At 45.0% G+C, this 21,994-nt stretch overlaps 1 long non-coding RNA gene across 1 annotated transcript; it reads right to left on the bottom strand.

The window, feature by feature from the left end:
* Positions 1–1,706: 1,706 nt before the first annotated feature.
* On the bottom strand, positions 1,707–3,088 carry LOC123099894 (uncharacterized). The gene is made up of 2 exons (XR_006448289.1): positions 2,332–3,088; positions 1,707–2,251 (listed from the first exon to the last, which is right to left on the bottom strand). It is a non-coding gene; the product is annotated as an uncharacterized lncRNA (long non-coding RNA).
* Positions 3,089–21,994: the final 18,906 nt, after the last annotated feature.

The following is a 21,994-nucleotide window of genomic DNA, read 5'->3' on the forward strand; positions in this document are numbered from 1 at the left end:
GTGAACTTCCCGTCGCAAAAAAACTGCACGCCGTGTTTTTTTGGTACCTTTTTTGCTCTAGTTTTTTAACTGTTTATCGGAACGAGGTGTATAATATACCGTTCAAAAGCTATGCATTAGGCGCTACTTCACCATGTTGAACACTTTTTGAGATTCCTCACAGTTTAAGAGCAGTTTTGAAAATGGTGCGGCCCACAACGAGTGGCAGCGAGGGTATTTTCGTGTTTTTTCTAAACCGCTCGTCGGAATAAAGCAAATGATACTAATTCGTTACGGTTTAAGAGCAGTTTCAAATTTACTAAATCGCGGAATTCTGTTTTTCAAAAAAATTCAAATTTTTGGTACTGTTTTCGCTCCAGTTTTTTAGCCGTTTGTCGAAACGAGGCGTGTGATATACCGTTGAAAAGCCATGGACGAGGCGCAACTTTCATATGTTGAAATGTTTTTGAGATTCCTTATGGTTTTAAGTTAATTTTGAAAATTGTGCGGCGGACGACAAGTGGCAGCGGCCGCTTTTCACGAAATTTTTACAAACCGCTGGTCGAAATGATTCAAACGGTATGCCGTTGGAAAGATATCAACGAGGCACAACTTTTTCATGTAGAACACTCTCTCTAATTCTTTACGGTTTAAGAGAAATTTCCAATTTACTGAAATGCGGATACTCTGATTTGCGCAACACCCAAATCGATATGCGTACTTCATCCGACTGAAAACCGCACTGCATCAGACAAAAACCGCACTGCATCAGACGGGTAAGAGAACTGCATGGTTTCTTTTTTGTGGGACGTAAATTTTTGAAGACAAGGAAGAAAACCGCACTGCTTTTAGACTGAAAACCGCACTGCATTAGACGGACTAGCGGATTGCATGATTTCTTTTTTGTGGGATGTAAATTTTTTAAGACAAGGAAGAAAACCGCACTGCTTTTAAACTGAAAACCGCAATGCATCAAATGGGCAAGCGAACTTCATGATTTCTTTTATTTATACATAAATTTTCTCGCAGGAGTTTTTGTTGTCTTTTTCGACTTTTTTTATCAACGTGAGTGGACCGCAGATACAAGGGCGAGTGAACCGCGACATATATCAAAGTGAACCGCATTACTATTGTTGTTTCACTAATTTTTTCGCATTTTCATGTTGGGAACAAGTGAACAGCATCACTCTCAAAAGTGAACCACATCCGTGAACCAAACGCACTGCAAGAATTTTGAGAAACGCGAAACAAATTGCACTTCATACAGAGGATAATGAATGGGTCGAGTGTACTGCATTTTTCTAATTTTGCGTAGTGATTTTTCTATTTTTGCATAGTGAACCACATAGATTTTATAAAGCGAACCACAAAGAATTTAGCAACGAACTACAATAGTTTGAAAAATGTACTTCTTCAGTTCACCAAGCGCACTGCTTTTACAAAGAAAAGATTTTTACAAACTGAGTAATCCACACAAATAATTCTTTTTTCTGTCTCCACATTACAATCACACACAAAGTTCAACCCAACTGCACTTTTTTATGAAATGCACTGAACATTGCTTGAAATGCACGGAGGCGTTGCCCATGCACTGTACCAGCAAGCGAGCTGCAAAACAAACTTCAGTGAGCTGCACAGAGGGTCCCCTCGCCAACCTGGACCTATCACTCAGTCCACTCCGGCGCTGTTGAGGAGCCCACGGCATTGCATACACATAGAATTAGGGATACATTAAAATGTACAGGCTCTCCTGTGGTACTGGTATTAATTGTTCAAGTTCAGTCAAACAACACCGAACCTGTGAACATCACCATAAGTTCGATTGGAGCTCATTACTAGTTTTTTGTCTCTTAAAAGGTTTTTCAGACTAATCTGCTAAGCTAGATTGCGGTAAACATGATATTCAGAAGCACATGACTTCTTTTTCTTCAAAAAAATTTGACAATCTTCTAAGCATGAGTTCTATAAACATGACATTCAGAAGACCATGTTGTGCTGCAACGCAACTACCTTGGTAGCATTTCCTCCTGTAGATTTTTCTTGCCCCAACAGAACTTCCTTAGCAGATTTATTCTTCTGCAACAAAGGCAAAAAAACTTGATAAGGCATGGTACACAAGAGTATATTTAACCAAACTGCACACGGACACAGAGGCATCTACGAACGGCGACGGTGAACATTTTGGCCGCAGGGGCTCCTTCATCTATGGTGAAGCAGCCAAGATACACTGATGTAAACCACGACGACGTTCCTCACGCGGTGGCGCCGGATCCTGTCAATAGCGAGAGGCTAGTGTGAGAGCCGTCTGGATTAGGGACGGGAGCGGAGGGGTGGGGGTGGGGTGTTACTCACTGGTTTTTTTGGGACACCCAAGCAGTGGATCTCACGGTGGCGCACTTGGGAAGGTGGACTGCAGTGCAGCGGTTGTGCACTGCACACGGACGTTGTGGCACTCGTCGTCGTCCACCATGAGGTGCAATCTCCCGTCGATGTAGTTGGAGTTGCATGGGCAGGGTGGCCTTAGCCACGCCCCTGCGTGGACTTCGTCATCACCGCGATGGGAGAAGTTAGAAGAGGCGGGGCAGTGACCTGGGGAACAAGGAGATGCCCGGATCTGGCAACCACTAGGGCGCGCTGGCGTGGGAAGCCGCAGCGGAGGATGCGGATCCATCGCGGGGCAGGCACAGGAGTAGATGAGGATCCCGATGGATCTGGTGGTTTGCTCGGCCGGGTGGGGGGGCGGGCGACCAGGGGAGGAAGCCAAGCTGGGCGTGGTGGTTGACCCGGCTACTGGTGGTTCGGCGGCGGCGCTCACCCGGGGTTGGAGGTGGCTGGGCGGCGCGCGCGGCTACTGGTGGTCAGCGGCGGCGCTTGATGCGCCCGGGGTGGGAGGTGGGGGCGAGGGGAGAAGGTTCCGCGAGGCAGGGAGTAGAAGCAGTGCAGGGCGGCGGAGATCCACGGACGGCGGCCCGGCCCTTGGCTGTCCCGGCCGGCGGTAGAAGGCAGTGGAGGTCGGGGTGGATTGGGACTTTGGGAGGAAGGTGGGGGTCGTGGGGGCAGAGTGGGAGGAAGGAGGCGGCTAGGTGGGGGAGTTTTCTTTTATGATAGATGTAGTTCGCTTATCGATGGGTGGGTGGTCGGTTAGGTGGTTTTCCTGTACTAACGTGTTAGCAGAATAAGGCCGGTGGTGTTAGAATAAGGTCTTAAGGGGTGTTGTTAGAATAGGCCCAAATAAACATCCAATTACATAAATGATTATACAGATCATTCACACACACCTCAATAAACAATTGCATGCATTCTAAAATAGGAGAAACGATCGTCTAGTCATCTACTTCTTGTTCTGTATGATATCCCATCGCACAACACACACATCTTATTAGCAGCAATCGTCTGTATTATTATCCGTCTTCGCACACATTTCTGATTACAGACCTGTTTGCCGCGCATCACACACATCTTTTTATACTGAACCGTTTATGTTCTCTTGTCTCAACACAAACAGTTCATCCGAGTGAACCGCATGCCGTATATCACACACACCTTGATCTGGCTGACCGTTTCTTTGGTGTTGCCTAATCACAAACAGTTCATCCGGGTGAACCGTATGTTGTATATCGCACACACCTTCATCTGGCTGCCCGTTTCTTTTGTTCCTCCTCATCGCAAATAGTTAATTGAACTGAAACGTATGCCCTACATCGCACACGCAACTAAAATCTGAAGCGTGTTTGATGCATCCGTCATCGCAAACATTTTGCACTTTTTACACCACCATTTGCGATTATTCCATCGCACACAGTTTCGTCGAAGGGTCTCTGATCCTAGTGTCGCGTTAGCAGCATCCTACAGTAGTGGGAATCCATATTTTTGCTTTCTGTTAAACCTGCTATAGCTAGCATATGCCTCTTTTAAAGTTTTTGATTGTTCGGTTGTTTGTAGTTAGCATATGTCCAGTTTCAAATGCTATCTTTGGTTGTTCATAGTATGCCTTGTTTATTCCAGTTATTCACAATGCGATGTTCTATATGTGCAAGTATGAACTGTGCAGTTCAATTTCATCAATACCAGTTTCAACAATACCACTATGAATAACTACATTTGGTTGCTACATCCTATAGTTAACACGCCTTTCCATTTTATTTAACAATAACCAGTGTACTTAGACTGTCACAATATTAGTTTGAATGACTATATTTGCTTGTTGTTAAATGTTAGGCATGTGCAGTTAACACACCTTTCCACTTGTTTTGCTTCACTAGCATGCTTAAACCTGCACACTGAAGCTATCTTTTGGAGATTATTTTGTCTGCCATGGATATATTTGGTTGATGTTTAGCCTGTTGTGCTTAACATGCCTCTCGATGTACCTACACAGGACACTTTTGGGAATGACTGTTGTTTTCCATCGAGGTTAGTTTCATCCCATGGCTTATATATACTCACTATTCAGGATATCGGTAGCTGGTACCATATAGGCCGGGGCCGATAAGGGACTAATCGGTGAATCGGACTTTTAACTGAATATATCTGTAACCCATTTATCGTTAGGTTAACTATGCCCATATGTAATATATCTGAGGCTACATAGCAACATGCACTGTACTTAATGTCTAAATATGCAATCCTAGGCTACATAGCAACAAGGAAGAGTGTTACCTTAATGTTATGATGACGTCTAGATATACGTAGAAGAGCAGCAACAACATGCAACAACAACAACACAACGCTGTTTGGATACTCAACTTAGCTAGAGGTCAGAGTTAGTTTCTAGCTCATGACTAACCCTGAACTAACTCTAGTCAAAGAGGTGTTTGGATGACAGGGTTAGATTGACAATAAATGCACTAGGAGAACTAGCTTCAATTAGCACATCTTGGGTGGGATAGTTTTTTTGGGTGGGTTAGATGCAACTAGCTCAAACTAGCCCTCATGTTTGGATATACTTTAGGGCTATTTGAGCCCAAAGTAGCTCAAACTAACTCTAACACATGGATACAGCAGCAGTTAATCAGCCGATAATTTGTAAAAATGCAATAAACTCCCTCCGGCCCGTAATATAAGATGTTAATTCATCTAATATGTGACTATATTGGATGTTATAAGATATTATAAAAGAGTGTTGTACTACATCATTGCGCAATTGATGTTTAGCTTCTAATATTAACTTGGTGCTTTTAGGTACATATGTCATTGGTAAAGATCCGCGCTTCGACTCTTTCTGCGTATGGGGCAATGAGATATCGATGAACCAGCATCAAGTGAGGAAGCTGATAAAGATTGTTAGTAAAATGGGTCAAAAGATGGCAATTAAACTATTTGTTTACACTTTATCCAAGACAACAGCGTACTGCAGGATGGTAAGTAAGAATTCTGCAGCCTTCTTTTTACTGCCCATAATGAGTTGTGTTAGATGACAATGTATGAATCTTTTTTCCTTTGCAGTGCTTCCCAAAGCAGTTTACTCAAGATTACCTCTCAAACAACATGATCGGTGGGCATGCAAAGGTTAAAGTGTTTCTACCAGAACATGATGATTATCTAGATCATTTCATGAAGACCGTGAAGGATGGGCGGTCGGCCATCACAAGGGGTTGGACTAGAGTCATGCGTGCCTTCTGCATGGAGGAGGGCACAATATGGGCATTGCGCTTCACCTTGTTCAACAACCAGAATGTATTTCGCCTTTTTCTTTACCGTCTTTAATTGTACAAGTATACAACTGTGGTTCATCATTCTTTATTTGGTTCTTATGTAATTCTTGAACATATGTACCTATGAATCGAATAATGTGTTGGTTGTTTGAACCTGATGGATATGAATAAAGTTATATCATACATTCAAATTCAAATTTAAGTCTAGTACAATTTGAAATAGCAGTAGTTAAATTATGGTGAAATTACGCTCTCCTAATCGTTACGGCACACATGGTTGGTAAAACACAAACGTTTGCGATATACACCATAATCCGACACGGTTCACATAGTGGAAACATGTGCAAGCATGCACACAGTTGCCGCTTGCAAAGCGTGTGAGATGTCAGACAATATCACAAACGATGCAGGCAAACTAAACGTGTGTGATAGTTGCCTTATCGTACACGATTCACAACCATGAATTGTTTCTGATGAAGTATGCATCGTAAATGTTGCACCACAGAATAGCGTGTGCGATAGTTGTCGTGTATGACGATGTTATGAGGGTCCGACGTTTCGTAATCCTGTCCGACACTCGTACGACGATTAGCTAATCTTCTTAATTAGTTATCGCATACGGTTTCGGAAAAGCGAATGTGTGTGATTGTCTGCTGATCATGCACATTCTATAATAGTGAACCATTCGTGATGGGTCGCGCATCGTAAACGTAGCACCACAGAATACCGACTACGATGGCAATGCGAGCACAAACGAGTAGGATTATTGTATATGCATCTTGGCTCCCTATCCCCGACGGTTTCTGGGTCATGTGGGAAGGACCCCCTTCTCGCCCATACTCACTTGGCGATGATTCCAAATGCCATTACGGAAAGGGGTTAAAAACCATTTGTATAGCACCTCGTTGTACCAGTGAAAGTTTTTATTGTATCCCTCTTAAATATTTATCACTTTGGAACTAGTTTCATATGTTGCTTTTGATAGCTCAAACAAATTTAAGTGAAGAACATGAGCATAAACATATTTCTTCTCTCAAATAATACAAGTGAAGCATGAGATAATTTCTTCAAAAGTTTACTAACTCTCAAATAAATCTAAGTGAAGCATGAGAGCATTTCTTCAAAAATACTAAAGCACACCGTGCTAAAAAAGATATAAGTGAAGCACTAGAGCAATTCCATAGCACAAAAAATTTAAGTGAAGCATAAAGAGCAATTCTAACAAATCATAGCATAATCTTGGCTCTCTCAAATAGGTGTGTCCAGCAAGGATAGATAAAACAAACTAAAAAGCAGAAGAAGCACAGACTCAAATAATACAGGAAGCTCCAAGCAAAACTCATGATATGTGACGAATAAAAATTTAGCTCCAAGTAAAATACCGATGGTCGTTAGAAGAAAGAGGGGATGCCACTAGGGGGCATCCCCTAGCTTAGTTGCTTGTTTCTCTTTCGATAATAACTTGGGGTGCCATGGGGAATCCCCAATCTTAGGCTCTTCTTAGTCCTTATTCCTTCATCCATCATGATCTCACACAAAACTTGAAAACTTCAATTACACAAAACCCAACAAAACCTTCGTGAGATTTTTTAGTATAACAAAGCAAATCACTACTCTAAGTACTGTTGCAAACCCATTCACATTTTAGTTTTGCATTATATCTACTGTATTCCAACTCTAGCATGGCTTAAGCCCCCCCGATACAAACCATAGATTCATAAGAATAAGCACACAACACAAAGAAAACAAAATATGTCAAAAACAGAACATTCTGTGGCAATCTGAAAACTTCTTATACTTATGTAACTCCAAAAATTCTGAAAAATTAGGACAATGTAAGAAATTTGTTTATCAATCTTGTGTAAAAACTTCAGAACTTTTCGTTGCTTCTGTGATTTTTCAGAATTATTTTACTGAACGCAAAAGTTTCTATTTTCCAACAAGATCAAATCAACTATCACCCAACATGATCCCAAAGGCTTTGCTTGGACCAAACACTAATTAAAACATAAGAAACACAATCATAGCAGAGGCATAATTGTGCAAACACTCAAGAACAGAAAGAAAAAGGCAAAAATAAATTTTATTCATTGGGTTGCCTTCCAACAAGCGCTATCGTTTAACGCCCCTAGCTAGGCACAAAGCATAGATCAAAGTGTTGTCATCTTTATTTTTGAACTCCTCAATCAAACACTTAGAATTCTTCAAAGATTTAGCATACAAATTTTCAATAGCAATACTTCTAGGAACAAGTTTGAAAAATTCATTCTTGCAAGTAGGATCTTTTATCACTTGAACAACATCAGGGTGAATACTAATCATATTAAGATCTTCTTTGTTACTTTTAGAAGTTGCACCCTTGTTTTTAGTGACTTGAGTAATCTTTCCTATTTTTACGGGAGTTTTTTCAATAGTTTTAGCGGAAGCAAATGCCATGCTTAGATTACAAAAACATTCTTCCAACTTATCATTTCTAGCGGGGCTCTCCTCTATTCTCTCGTTGATTGCGGGTTCTTTTTCTTTTAGTACTTTAAGAGCATCTCCCGCTATTGACCCAATTCTATAAGCAAGATTGTGCATCCTTATATCTAATTTTTCAATATTTTTTCACTGAGCATTTTCTTTTCAATAGCATCTAGCCTTTCCATACATGCTCGAGAGTTAAAGTTGTTTCATTAATCATAAGACGTGGTGAACCCACTGGATTTCCCATAGCATTAAAAGCATCTAGAGAAGGGCACGTCAAGAAATTCCCACCGGTAATTGTATCAAGGACGAATCTATACCAAGTAGTGATGCCCACATAAAAACAACAAAGAAGAAAAACGGTAGATTGCTTACGAATAGATCTATTATGCGCATTGCAAATCCTATACCAAGCATCTTTTACATTCTCCCCTCCCCTTTGTTTGAAATTAAGAACCTCGTTCTCGGGGGTGCATGCAATAGAGGAAGAACTATCCATAACGACAAAAAGTGGCAAACAAGATTGCACACAAAAACAGGTCTGATGAGAAAACGACGAATAAAAAGAGGGCGAATAAAATGGCAAATTTTTGTGAAGTGGGGGAGATGAAAACGAGAGGCAAATGGCAAATAATGTAAATTGCAAGGAGACGAGACTTGTGATTAGGAACCTGATAGATGTTGATGATGTCTCCTCGGCAACGGCGCCAGAAATCCTTTCTTGATTGATCGTCTCCGCGTCAGTACTTTCCCCAAAGAGGAAGGGATGATGCAGCACAGGTACGGTAGGTATTTCCCTCAGTGATGAGACCAAGGTTATCGAACCAGTAGGAGAACCACGCAACACTATGTAAACGGTACCTTCACACAAAGAAAAAATACTTGCAACCCGACGCGTAAGACGGGTTGTCAATCCCTCCTGGGTAAAAGATAGATTGGTTTGTAGTAGATTGGATAAATATATCTTGCGGAAACGTGCAATAAAATAAATAATAAAAAATTGCAGTAAGGTATTTTTGGGTTTTTGGAATAATAGATCTGAAAACTAAAAGTGGCAAATAATAGATCGGAAAGCAAATATTATAAAGAATAGACCCGATGCCGTAGATTTCACTAGTGGCTTCTCTCAAGAAAAATAGCATACGGTGGGTAAACAAATTACTGTTGGGCAATTGATATAACTTCAAATAATTATGACTATATCTAGGCAATATCATTATATAGGCATCACGTCCAAGATTAGTGGACCGACTCCTGCCTGCATCTACTACTATTACTCCACACATCAACCGCTATCCAGCATGCATCTAGTGTATTAAGTTCATGGAAGAACGGAGTAATGCAATAAGGACGATGGCATGATGTAGAGAAGATCTATTCATGTCGGAATAGACCCCATCTTTTTATCCTTAATAGCAATGATACATACGTGTCATGTTCCCTTCTGTCACTGGGATTGAGCACCGTAAGATCGAACCCATCACAAAGCACCTCTTCCCATGGCAAGAAAAATCGATCTAGTTGGCCTAACTAAACCAAACATTCAAAGAAGAAATACGAGGCTATAAGTAATCATGCATATAAGAGATCAAAAACTCAAATAACTTTAATGGATAAAATAGATCTGAGCATAAACTCAAAGTTCATCGGATCCCAATAAACACACCACAAAAAGAGTGACATCAAATAGATCTCCAAGAGACCATTGTATTGAGAATCAAAAGAGAGAGAGAGAGAGGAAGCCATCTAGCTACTGCCTACGGACCCGTAGTTGTACAATAAACTACTCACACATCATCGGAGAGGCACCAATGAGGATGATAAACCCCTCCGTGATGGTGTGTAGATTGGATCTGGTGGTTCCACTACTTGGGAAAAGCCCAGCAATGGTCTAAGGGCTATCAGTAGCGCGGGGCACCACACTATTGATACGGTGCTACAACTAACGTTTACCAGTAGCGCGTTTTGATCCGCGCTACTGCTATACCTACTTAGTAGTAGCGACGTCCATACCAGCGCTACTGCTAAGTGGCTTAGCGGTAGCGTTTTCCTGTCCAGCACTAAAGAGCGCTACTACTATATTTTCAAATATCTTTTTTTATACGTATTTGCGATGTTTTTGTACATGTTTTATACAGTATTCTAATCATATCATAACCATGCAATATGCTCATCATATCATACACATAATAGTCTCATCATATCATCCAGCACAAATCATGTCGTCACATCATTATCACGGCATACCTGGTACACCTAGTATACCTGGTACACAAATCAGGTCCTCACATCATCCAACACGATGTTTTTTTGCTACGTATTTGTGATGTTTTCGGATACCTCTCTCACACTAGGGTGAACCTAAACTAACTATTTTCTGCTTCAGCTCTGCTATCGAACCCTCTCTGGTTGTCGCTCAAAAACTAGTACAGCTGGGCCTGACACTCAAACCACTCATTGTATACTCCTGGCGTAGCACTTCTTTGCCATCGATGATCTACGTACCTACATCGTGACATGAGTCGATAATATGCAACATATATAGTTGAGCAACAGAAAGCGATAGAGTTGGCAAAAATAGAAGCAACATATCATAAGCATAAATAACAAAGTTCATCGTACCTAAAATGCCCTAACTAGAGTGATCTTCACTCGTTGAGGAGGATGGGTTAATTACATCACAAAGTTTCGTCGTGCATAACTCAAAGTTTCTTCATAGAGAAAGTATGGACTTAACAGACACATTGTCATATATCGTCAATCACTCCAACATGTCGTGCCATCCATCCAAATCAGGGAGATAGTCCCCGACCGCAGTGAAAGGCTTCAGGTCGAGACCCTGAGCGGCTACAGTTGTTCGGACATCTTCCCGCGACATTTCCCCTTCTTTGTAGAACATCCATGTTTTTTCGAGGACCTCCTTCGCGATGATTTGGCCAAGTTCACGCTGGATGTGATAGGACTCAGCTCGGAGTTGATGATCCGGGACATCTCCTAGTTTCTTTGCCCATTCCAGAATATTGGCATCGCCGGATCTAGGTGACATGTGAAGGTTCTGGTGATCCCGTCTGTACTCCAGCATGTGGTGGAGGACATAGAATCCATCACTAAGAGTACCACTCGGTTGCTAGATGCAGCAGAACTCGGTCTTATGGCCGAAGGCGGGCGCACGGTTCCTTGTCTTCTTGAGCGTGATCTCTCCACCCCGTCGGCCATAGCTAAAGATAGCACTATTGAGAACAGACTTGATGTGGGTATAATCCTTTTTCTTCATGTTCTTCGACGAGTCCAAGTAAAGAGCATGGGACAATCGGGGGTAAAGGATGATGAGGACGACGCGCCCGTCGCTGCGCAAAATAAGTACACCTCAAATTAGCCTCCACGCGTGCAAATGAATGATTGAAATCGAAGGAAGGATATCCACGGATGACTTACATGGGATGATAAGGCACGAGAACCGTCTCCTTGTCCTTATTGGCGACCATGAAATTGGCGATGTAGTTCCTCGCATATTCACTCTGCTTTGAAACAGACTGCCAAGAAGCCCTCGTGCATGAATTACTAGTCAGCGACACAGATATAAGGTATCTGCTCAATCATGATGATGTAGTTAATGTACAAGGCAAAAAGGCGGACAGACGTAAAATCCAGCTTTTTCAAGTGAATCATATCGAAGATGTAATCGAATCGAAGGAAGAACTTTTCCACGGGGAATGTGTCGACGTACAACCTTTGCTGTGGCACGTTAACCATGTAGAGCGGGTATCCTAGATTTTTTGAGGCGATCAGGCTTTTCTCTCTCCGCAGCACATGGCCATGAAGTCTCCTTAGATCGCCGCATATGGCCTCTACCGCTGCCTTAGGTAGGATTGGATCACCGGGGAAATGATATTTCGTCGCACCTATGATAGGTATATGGTCTTCAACCCGAGGCTGCGGAGGCGGCTGGCTCATACAAGTAGCTTTGCCTTTCCTCGATCTCTTCCTATGCTTCTTTGCTACTAGAAGTGAGCCTATAATACATTCATCCTCCGGAAGTTCAGGCACCAACTCATCACGTTCAAACCCTGAGTACTCATACTGCTGAGCCATCAATCCTTCGTTGTCATAGGCGACGGTATTGAGATACTGTAAAGGGTCATCGTCATTCTTGTCGATGGCATTTTGCGTTGCTTCTTCGACGGCGGCGACATCATCAGCCACTAATGGAGCCTCTTCCTCACACCGTCCGCTATCACCCGGCATGACAGGCGACGCTAATTGGGTAGGTGGGGTGTTGGTGTTCATACCTTGCTGAGGCTGCTTGGTCGTGGGTGTGCTCCGGGCCGCCTCTAGACAAAGCAGACTCTTCGGCCACAACAGGACCCAACTCTTGCAATCGCCAAGCCACAACAGGACACAACAAGTCTCGTTGTCATCTCCCCCTAGTGCTACTGGAGGAGCCAAATTCCCGTGGCCCAATTTGACACTGGCCACGTAATCCTTGAAGATGTGAGGGGGATCGGCCGGCTATGGAACAATTCTTCCTTTGGCTTCACTACCGTCGCCTTCCCCACGTCCACCTTCTAGCCGCTGATGGTGTACAGTATGGTGCACAGGGTTACATCGGCCTGCAAAGACATGTCTGCGACGTGAGACATCTGAGAGGCAACGGAAACGGGAGATTATACATATATTGAAGAGGGCTGGTGTGACAGGTACCGTGAGGGCGTCGAGCTCAGCCAAAGACGACGCCCCGCCCAGCACGCCAGAGATGGAGGACGGGCTGCTATTAGTAGGTGCGGGAGCAGGAGCAGGTGCTGGTGCAACGCTAAACGAGCTGCTCCGAAAGAAGTTGGAAAGGGGAGAGTCTGCTGCCTCTTTATCTAAATTTTGCTTGGTCCAACCGACGATAGCCGGAATCAAGACACAATACGAAGCTGCCATTTCCTCTCTCGCGGCAGCTACCGCTGCTTTGACTGTCTCAGCTGACTTATTATCAACCGCAATCTCAACATTCTTGTCGATGTTTTCTTTGTTTAACCTCCGTCTTTGCTTTCTCTCCTTGGTGGTCTCATGGTAGTACTTCTTCCACCTTGCGCCGTCTCCGACATCATGCACGCATCCATATGACGGCCGAATGTCCACCGGGAGTCCTTTCAATATGTTCAAGGCCCGGTTGAATGGGTTGTCCCTCTTGGGCCTCGCCAATGTCTCAGACGGCGAGTCTCTTTCGGCCGCAATCCTGTGCTGCTCCTTCTGCAAAAGGAACATGGATCACTTACAAATGTGATTAAATGTGCAGTCGAATTGGCCAGAAGCTAAAGTTACGGGGTAAATTAATAATTACCAGAAGTCTCATGAACTCCTTCATGACCGCGTCTGTATCGAAAACCTTGTTGACTCGGTCCCAACAGTACTGGGCCCTGATGACGTCACGCTCCTGCGGGACGGTGAACTCCGCCAAGGGGTCTGGGATCCCTAGACTTTCGTGTTCTGCGTCCTCCTTGGCCCATATGGGCCTCTTCCCCGCGTAACCACGGCTTCCAAGGTGGTGGCGCCCCATGTTCCTCTCTTGAAGCCCCTTCATGTACTCCGACTTTTCTTTGGCAGCTTCGGCAACGCAAGCCTTCTTGAATATTTCAAACTGCTCTTTCGTAATTGTCGGATTATCCTTTACAATCTCGGAGTAGGGTTCCTGTTTGATGATGATCTGATGTTTTAAAGCGGACAATGCACTGCTAAAATTGCACATGGTGCGTTTGTTTAACTACTTCATTGCCGGTTCTTGCCACGGTCGAGTATATTTGATTTCATCCCGAACGGGGAATAAGAATACCTGTTGCAGCTTCCTTAGGAGGGAGTGCTCCATATTTGGTATCTTCTTTAATTTCTCATCGTTGATGGTGGCAGTTGCCCATAGGTTGCAACCTGTTTGATTGTCGTAGCACGCGCGCGCTTCCGCAGACTCTTTTGGCTCAAAATTGCTGGAATCCACCTCCATGCCCACCAGTCTAGTAGTGTTGAGCTGGTTTGGGCGTCGTATACTCTTCAGATTCAGTTCTATACCGGCTTCGCCAGTCTCAGTGCCGGTGTCGGTCTCAGCACTAGTCTCGGCGCCGGTCTCGATGTCGCTCTCAGTCTCGGATGTGACAGGTGGGCACTACAATAACCGTTGCTCCTCAAGAAGGTTCAAATAGGTGTCTGCCGCCTCGTAGACGTTGCAATCACCAGAACCATGTCCTTCATCGTTGCTAGCCATGTTTCCTACGATTAAATCTAGTCAATTAATTCTAGACCTAATAAAATGAATAATGACATTAAGAAGGCCTATGTTTTGCAGGAATGTTGATTCATTCCCATTGCGGCCAATCCCGGGCACTCGATATGTTCCAGGTGGTTCCCGCGCATGGGTTGGAGTCTTGTTGCACCTACATAAATTTGTGTTTATCTGACCTTTTTCCTATGCGGACTGACAGGTGGGACCCACAAGGAACGTGGTCAATTTAACTACTCAACATAGTGCCACGCAGACTATTTGGCCGGTCAACAGAGTGCAATCCGATGCTGAACGGTGAGCAAGTGACTGTATAATCACCGCAAAATGTATATAGTGACCGTAATGAGCGTATTCTAAACTCCGGTGACCGTATTACGCTTTTCTCTCTGTAGGCCCTCCAAAACTACATCTCTACACGTTCTCGCGTGTTACATCTAACAAGTATGCAATAGAGCACCACTACTACACTCTAACACAATAAATCATGTGTTTTTAGTTTTACTAGATCTCATATTGTTACTTAATTATTCAGTTTGCATACATTAAAATTGCCTTTGAAATGTATGGCCAGTATCATCTACCGCGCGGGAAAAATCCTGCCCTTTCCTGTTTAATCAGGTTTGTATCGATGGATCGTGCGAAACATCAAAACTATAGTAGTACTACAGTACAATTAATAGTTCACTGGGCCGCCATGTCGTGTACTCCTCCGTCGTAAGAGTGGAGCGCTCACTTTCATAAATGTTCTAGTCCCTTTCGCCGAAATGTGGGACATCAAGCTACCGGGTCCATGTGCCATACCGAAATACAGTGCAGAGCAGCAGGTGTGAAGCACCCCAGTCATGGCGCCGGCATAGTAATGAGCAATGAGGCATCAAATCACAAAGCTGCACCTTTCCCGCAGTTAAGTTGGAGGGACGAAGTAATAATGCTAAAAAAAGAAGTTGGAGGGACGAAGCAACCATCATTTCACTCGATGCTGAATCCGCTTCTCCCTCATCTTCTTCAAGTTAACCACGTGTTGCTTCTGCCGTTGTTCTGCCTCATGTGGGATGTGGATCGGCTTGGTAAAGCACTGACACATGGGACCGCATGTTAGCAAACCGCCAGTCCAACATCCTCTAAAAATAAGAAACCTCCCCCGCCATCCGCGCGGCAAAATCACCACCTTTTTACTAATCTTCATACTATAATTTTTTAGATCAATAACTGAGATCTGTGTAGATAGCACACAGGAGCAAAACCATGCGGTACGGTTAAGGGCATCCACAATGTGTAGCCAAATGTGAAAATAGCTTTTGGCATCGATGGGAACCATTGTGGACGGTGCTGCCAAAACCAAAAAGATGGAACCGAAGCTCCCTAATTGATTGATTGAAGGAATAGAAAAATGCAACATCTCTCCTCTTTCTCCCGTGCTTGGACGCATGTACAGTATAGAGTACAGAGTCTACTCCCCTGCCCCTTCTGTCACAAATCACAAAGCAGTGAGGCGTCAAATCACAAAGCTCGGACGAAGCAACCATCATTTCACTCTTCCCTGACTCCGCTTCTCCATCGTCTTTTTGAGAAACCACCTCACCGCACTAAGCTGGATGGACGACGCTGTTGTGTAGTACTAGTACATTTACGCGTCCTTTGGTTCAATGGACTTCCTGGATGCAAATAAGTCGGTTGTCTCGGCTTGTAGGAGACAGTTGCGAACGACCTACCGTGGTCTCCCTCAATGGTGTTCTCCGTCGAACGCACTTTGCCAAACAACAATGTACGAGATATCTTCGACGTCAAGGAAGTCAAATAGTTACTACCTCCATTGTTTTTGTACACAAGGCCAGTATATCAAAATTACAATTTGCAAAAGGCCACTAACACTAATCGAGGCAAAATTGATGGGGTTTGCCTCGTACTAGCAACCAAGGACATTAATATACCCTTGCATGCATGCGGAAGTGAGAAGGTTGGTTTGCATGGTGCTGCATTAATCAAGCGATGAGGAGTGAGATGGTTAGCTCTTTGGGCATTAGAGAAAAAATACGCATTAATTGACAAGTCAAACGAGGATTTGTCTCGATTAATCCTGCAAAGGAAAACACCGCCTTTCTTTTTTAACACTAGTACTCCTACATACGTACTTGTATCCTGCTTGGGTCTAGGCCTTGCATTGCCATACTTCGCCACACATTTTTGCCAAGCTTGCCTAAAGTTTTCAAAATGAAAAGGAGGTACATTTGCGCACGGCTGTCGCAGTCATACCGGACCCTCACAGAGTCGCTCCTGCATGCCGCGGTCGCACCGCACCCTCACACAGTCGCTCCTGCACGCCGCAAACCCAACCAAGGGAACGCACCCTCACTGGCACGTGCTACCGCATGTGATCAAACCAAACTCAGCCATCCTACCGCTGACACATAATTTTCGTTCATACAGTATGTTTATCCAACCGCATGTTGGGGAAGATCTGTACGGCCCGTGCAGTGGTCTGTTGGGGAAGAAGAAGAGCTGAGAAAGAAGGGTTAGGAGACGTAGGATATTTATCCAACCGTCTGAAATGGTCGACTGACCCAAATGATGAAAGTAAGGCGACTTGCATAAATATATGTTTTTACAGAGCAAAAGATCCCTAAAAATAACAACATAAATAAAAACTATCGCTACTCATGGAACGAGATGGCCTCGTCGTCTTTGGCTACTAGCGCGAACCAGTCGTAGCAGCTGACGTGTGTCTCCGCGTCGTGGTTGTCCTCGGCCTCCAGCTACTCGTCCACGCGGAGCATGCGGGTGCTCTGCACGGACGAGGGCACCACCCGGTTCAAGTCCAGGATGTCTGATTTCTCCTACAGGAGGGCCTCGATGGCAGCGGCATCCGCGCGCTCCGCGTTGAGTTGAGACTCCGCCAGCCGGTTCAAGTCTAGGACGTCCGGTTCCGCCTGCAGGAGGGCCTCGATGGCAGCGGCATCCGCGCGCTCCACATCAAGTTGAGCCTCCGCCGCCCGGTTCACATCCACGAGATCTGGTTCCGCCTGCAGGAGAGCCTCGATGGCAGCGGCATGCGCGCGCTCCACGTCGAGTTGAGCCTCCGCCTCCCGGTCCTCCTTTAGGATCGCCAGGTTGAACCGCTGGTCCGCCTACACCATGGGGGACCCGGACGCCGGCACGAAGTCGACGTCCATTGTCTCATACGCATCGGGGGCCTTCTGCGCCACGACCTCCGCCATGAACACTGGATCGGCTTCCTCCTCCTTGTAGCTTGGCTCTAGACAACTCGGGGATTGGCCCGCCGCAAAGTGAGCTTGGGAACGGAGGTCTGTGGCGCCGGCCGCCGCCGTGATTTCTACGCGGCGCTCCGGCGTCAGCATCTTCCAGTACATGATCTTGTGGCGCACCATGGCTTTCTGGCGAACTAGGGGACGCTTGATATGGATTAGGGGATCGAAAGGTGGGGGAATGGGCTGGAGAGGAGGTGTGGTTTTGGGGCAGTGGCTGGCATAGGCCGAGCAGCGAAGGTTCTGGTGTGAATAGTGGTTCCGGTGATGACCGGTTAATCGGTTTTGACTATACATCGCTCTTGTCGCGTTCGCGTTGCACCCCGGCACGCTGGACCCTCCACGTCGCTCATCGAATGGAACACGCTTTGTCTTGCGTTTTCGCTCGCTTGTGGGACCACAGTTGAGAGCAAACCGACATCCCTCCCCCTCCCCCGCCCGCGTCATTTATACTACTACTCCCTCTGTTTTATGCAGAGTAAATAGAAACAAAGGGAGTTTACTATGGATGAGGATCCCCTGATGTGGCCGAACCCATTGAGTAACTAACATGCGGGGCCTAGCAAGCATGGGGCCCGCCAGTAAGTGACCGAAAGGAAGGGTAAGGCAGGAATACCTACGTCAGAGGATCCACTTCCACTACTACTCCCTCCTTCCATCTATACAGGGCCTAATGTATTTTTCGAGGCTAACTTTGACTGAATGTTAGAGTAATAATATATGACATGTAACTTACACAAAGCATAAGGTCAAATTCGTATGCGAAAGGAGCTTCGAATGATATAATTTCCACATTATACATCTCATGTGCTATTAATCTTGTCAATAGTCAAAGGCGGTTTTGAAAAACACATTAGAGCATGGTTAATAATGTAGCCGACTGTTGGCTATAAAGAGATGCTACCTCACTTAGAGCCATCATAAAAATTACTCATATAAGCATTTAATATTTGCATGCTTAAGTAATACTTGGCTCTTAGAATGGCTATTAGGTTGGCTCTAAGCATTTAATATTTGCATGAGCAAGGTATATGATTGGAAGAGAGTTGCATGCATACTATTTTTTCTTGATCTATGTGTTATAGCCGGGCTGTAGAATAAAAGAGCCCGCTTCACTCTCTCTCTTCTCTTCTCACTCCTCCAAGTAGGATTTTAATGACATGGCAAGTCTTATAGACTGCTAACTAGGCCTTATTAGACTTGCTCTTAGGCCCTATATAAATGGAAGGAGGGAGTACTATAAGCATTGCATACTCTACTACAGATGTTGTCAGTACTCCACTAGTACTATTGGACAGGGAGCTTAAAAGAAGTTGCTATTGGACTGGCTATACATGGCGAAATCCTAGTAGGAAGAGCATGCGCGATAACAAGCACATTCATGTGGTTGAAAATAAATTGGAAACCATCTCTGTTTGAATACAAATCTAGGAGTACGTACGAATCTAACAATATTGATTGGGCGTTGTTGAATTTGATACTTTTTTCTGTAAGTTTGATCAAAGTAGAGATACTTTGACTACACATAAAACTTATATGTAAACTAGAAAGGATTGGAGGGAATATATTATACATTCAAGAGCGAAACAAACGTTGAATAGCCTTTATATATGATTTGCGGATGCTATGATCACCAGTTCAAAATTTTGAATCCGCCTTAGGTATCACACATGCACCCACTCATTCTCTCTCGATTTCATCTCAGGGTCCGGAGATCGATTGGAAGAGGACTAGGGTGGGTACAACACGCAATTGATCTCTCAACATCAATCGATCCCATCAAGATGTGTCGGGGCATGAACCGAGTGGGATGTAAAAACTAAGACGGGAAGCGACACGTAGTGGAGGCAAAGTGAAACTTTAAATGAACCATTTGTTTGTATGCATGTCGGGCAAATTACAACATTGGAAATACAAGCATGGTCTAGGCCGACATGCGAATGGTACTCGGCGGAATGTTCAAATGAGGCATGCGGGAGGATGGACTCGATCGGAGGGCGGCATGATCGATGGAGAAGAGGTCGGAGAGGAATGAGAAATAAGAAACGCCACATGATTATACTTGAACGGCTCAAATAAACAATAAGTTATCTCGTTTCCCCTTCCGACTTGGTCATGGAGTAAGATACTCCCTCCGTTTTTATTTACTCTGCATATTATGTTTGACTGAAGTCAAAGTTCATAAAATTTGACCAAATTTATAAAAAAATATGAACATTTACAATAGCAAATCTATATGATGTGAAAGTATACTCAATAATGAATCTAATGGTATTGATTTGTTATTGTATATGTTATTATTTCTCTCTATAAACTTTGTCAAACTTTACAAAGTTTGACTTTGAGCAAAGCTAAAATGCGGAGTAAATAAAAACAGAGGGAGTACGCAGGGACTAGTATAGTTACTACTGCCGGGACATGGTGAGTTGGACCCCTAAATGCGGGCACGGACCGGGCACACCTCAATTATTCCTTCAAACAGTCGGACACCTACATTAGCACACCATCCGGCTACTTAATCAAGTGTTACACTTCACTAGTTGAAAAGGAAAAGGGTGGTACCGTACCCAAAACCACCACACTTGGGGCTAGGGTAACAACTTGGTACTGTACCACATTTGAACCAGGGGACAAAAACCACCTGTTCTGCGCCTAATGCGCAAGCGGAGCACTGACGCTCGAACTTGGCCGAGAAAATAGGGAAACCGACAAGTGGGGCACACCTGTCGGGATGACTTGGCGCAGACTAGTCCAATGGAGGAGCTGGCCCACGACCTCCTCGCCACCGGCAACCGTTCATGTGGGTCGTGGGGGCTAGCAACAAGGTGCAGCTCCTGCACCGCGTCTGGACACGGTGACCGCGGTGAGCGACACGCTCATCGTCGCTAGACACGGTCGGCTTCAGTCTACCGAGGGTGGCGTTAGCCCTGTGGCACAACTAGCAGATCAACACCCGGCTCGTCGAGGATGCACGGGGTGCTAAAGTGCGTGCGCGCCGCGACGCGTGTGCGGTGTGGTGTAGCGCGGCCAACTGCATCCCCAGGACCTGAGACCATGCCATGTCGTCTTGCTTTTTCAATGACATGTGGGGATCGCATGTGAGAAAAGGGCATGTCCAACGTTGCCACGACCGCAGCTGACTACCCTGGCACACCAAAAACCCTCGTCTATCGCTCCATCACGCGGTGTGTTCCCAGCCGGCACCAGCTGCCCGCATTCATGTCATCCGTCCGTATGCCGTCGTTAAGAGGCTCGGTGCCCGAGGAACCAGCTCCGGCGACTTAATGACGCACCCGGATGCTTGGCCTCACCGGAATGCGCTACTTAAAGCGGCAACGCCAAGCTAAACTCCACACCATAGCGCATCGTCCTGCTACCTAGCACCACATTCGCCATGACCGCGATCGCGAACGCTCTGCGGGAGAGCTTGTCTTTAGGGATGAAGCTCGAGGTCGTCACTCGCGATGCAATAGCAGCGTAGCCGGACGCGGACGCAACCACACAAGCGGTGGCCACGCTGGCGGCCGACGACGGGAGCACCATCAGCCACGCATCCTACTTGCCGTCGTCCAACGTCCGGCACCGCCAAGGTCGGGGACTCATCTGAGGATGAGTAAGGCATGCGAGGTGGCACGGCATGGTGTGCCAACTGGCCGGTCTGTCTCCCGTGTTCTACTCTTCCTCGCTGGAGACCGCACCTTCACTTCACGGGTCTTGAACCCTGCCCCCGTACATGGAGATCGCAGATGGAGGACGTCGGACGCCGCCGTAGAATAGGTCTAGGGTCGGGTTTCTTTTATTTTTGTGTCCTATAAAAGTTCGAAATGTTATGAAAATCTGTCGTGGTTGCATTAATCTCGTCCAGTGTATATGAACTTATACAATAATAGTAAGATATATTGTAGGAGTATATGGAATGATGATTCATTTTTGTGTGTATAAACTTAGAAGGTTTGACTCAAGACAAAGCTAACATGCGAAATAAATAAACACATAGGGTCTACATAAACAATTTATCTTAGGACTCCAATAGTACGTCCACTACACATTCACGCATTTCACATCTTTCTACATCTACGGGAACCTACGAAAGGGTTAACGTAAATTGCCTCTCTCTCTCCTCCCTAATTTTCATGGTGGTGGGCCTCTCCCTCCCCCCCAATCTACAATCAACAGCTCACATGTTTCACATTATGTTAATTATGTAGGTGTAGCATTACTCGTCCGAAAAAACCCAACTAAGCCAACCTCCCAGCATATCGCGCGGGAAAAGACCCGGTCGCGCCGTTTTAGTCGGGATTACCGGATTACTAGTAGTAGTATCGATGGATCACGTGAAGAACGAAGTTTTTTTTGAGGGGGGAAGCACCAAG

This window comes from Triticum aestivum, chromosome 4D, assembly GCF_018294505.1.
Source record: "Triticum aestivum cultivar Chinese Spring chromosome 4D, IWGSC CS RefSeq v2.1, whole genome shotgun sequence".
Lineage (NCBI taxonomy): Eukaryota > Viridiplantae > Streptophyta > Magnoliopsida > Poales > Poaceae > Triticum > Triticum aestivum.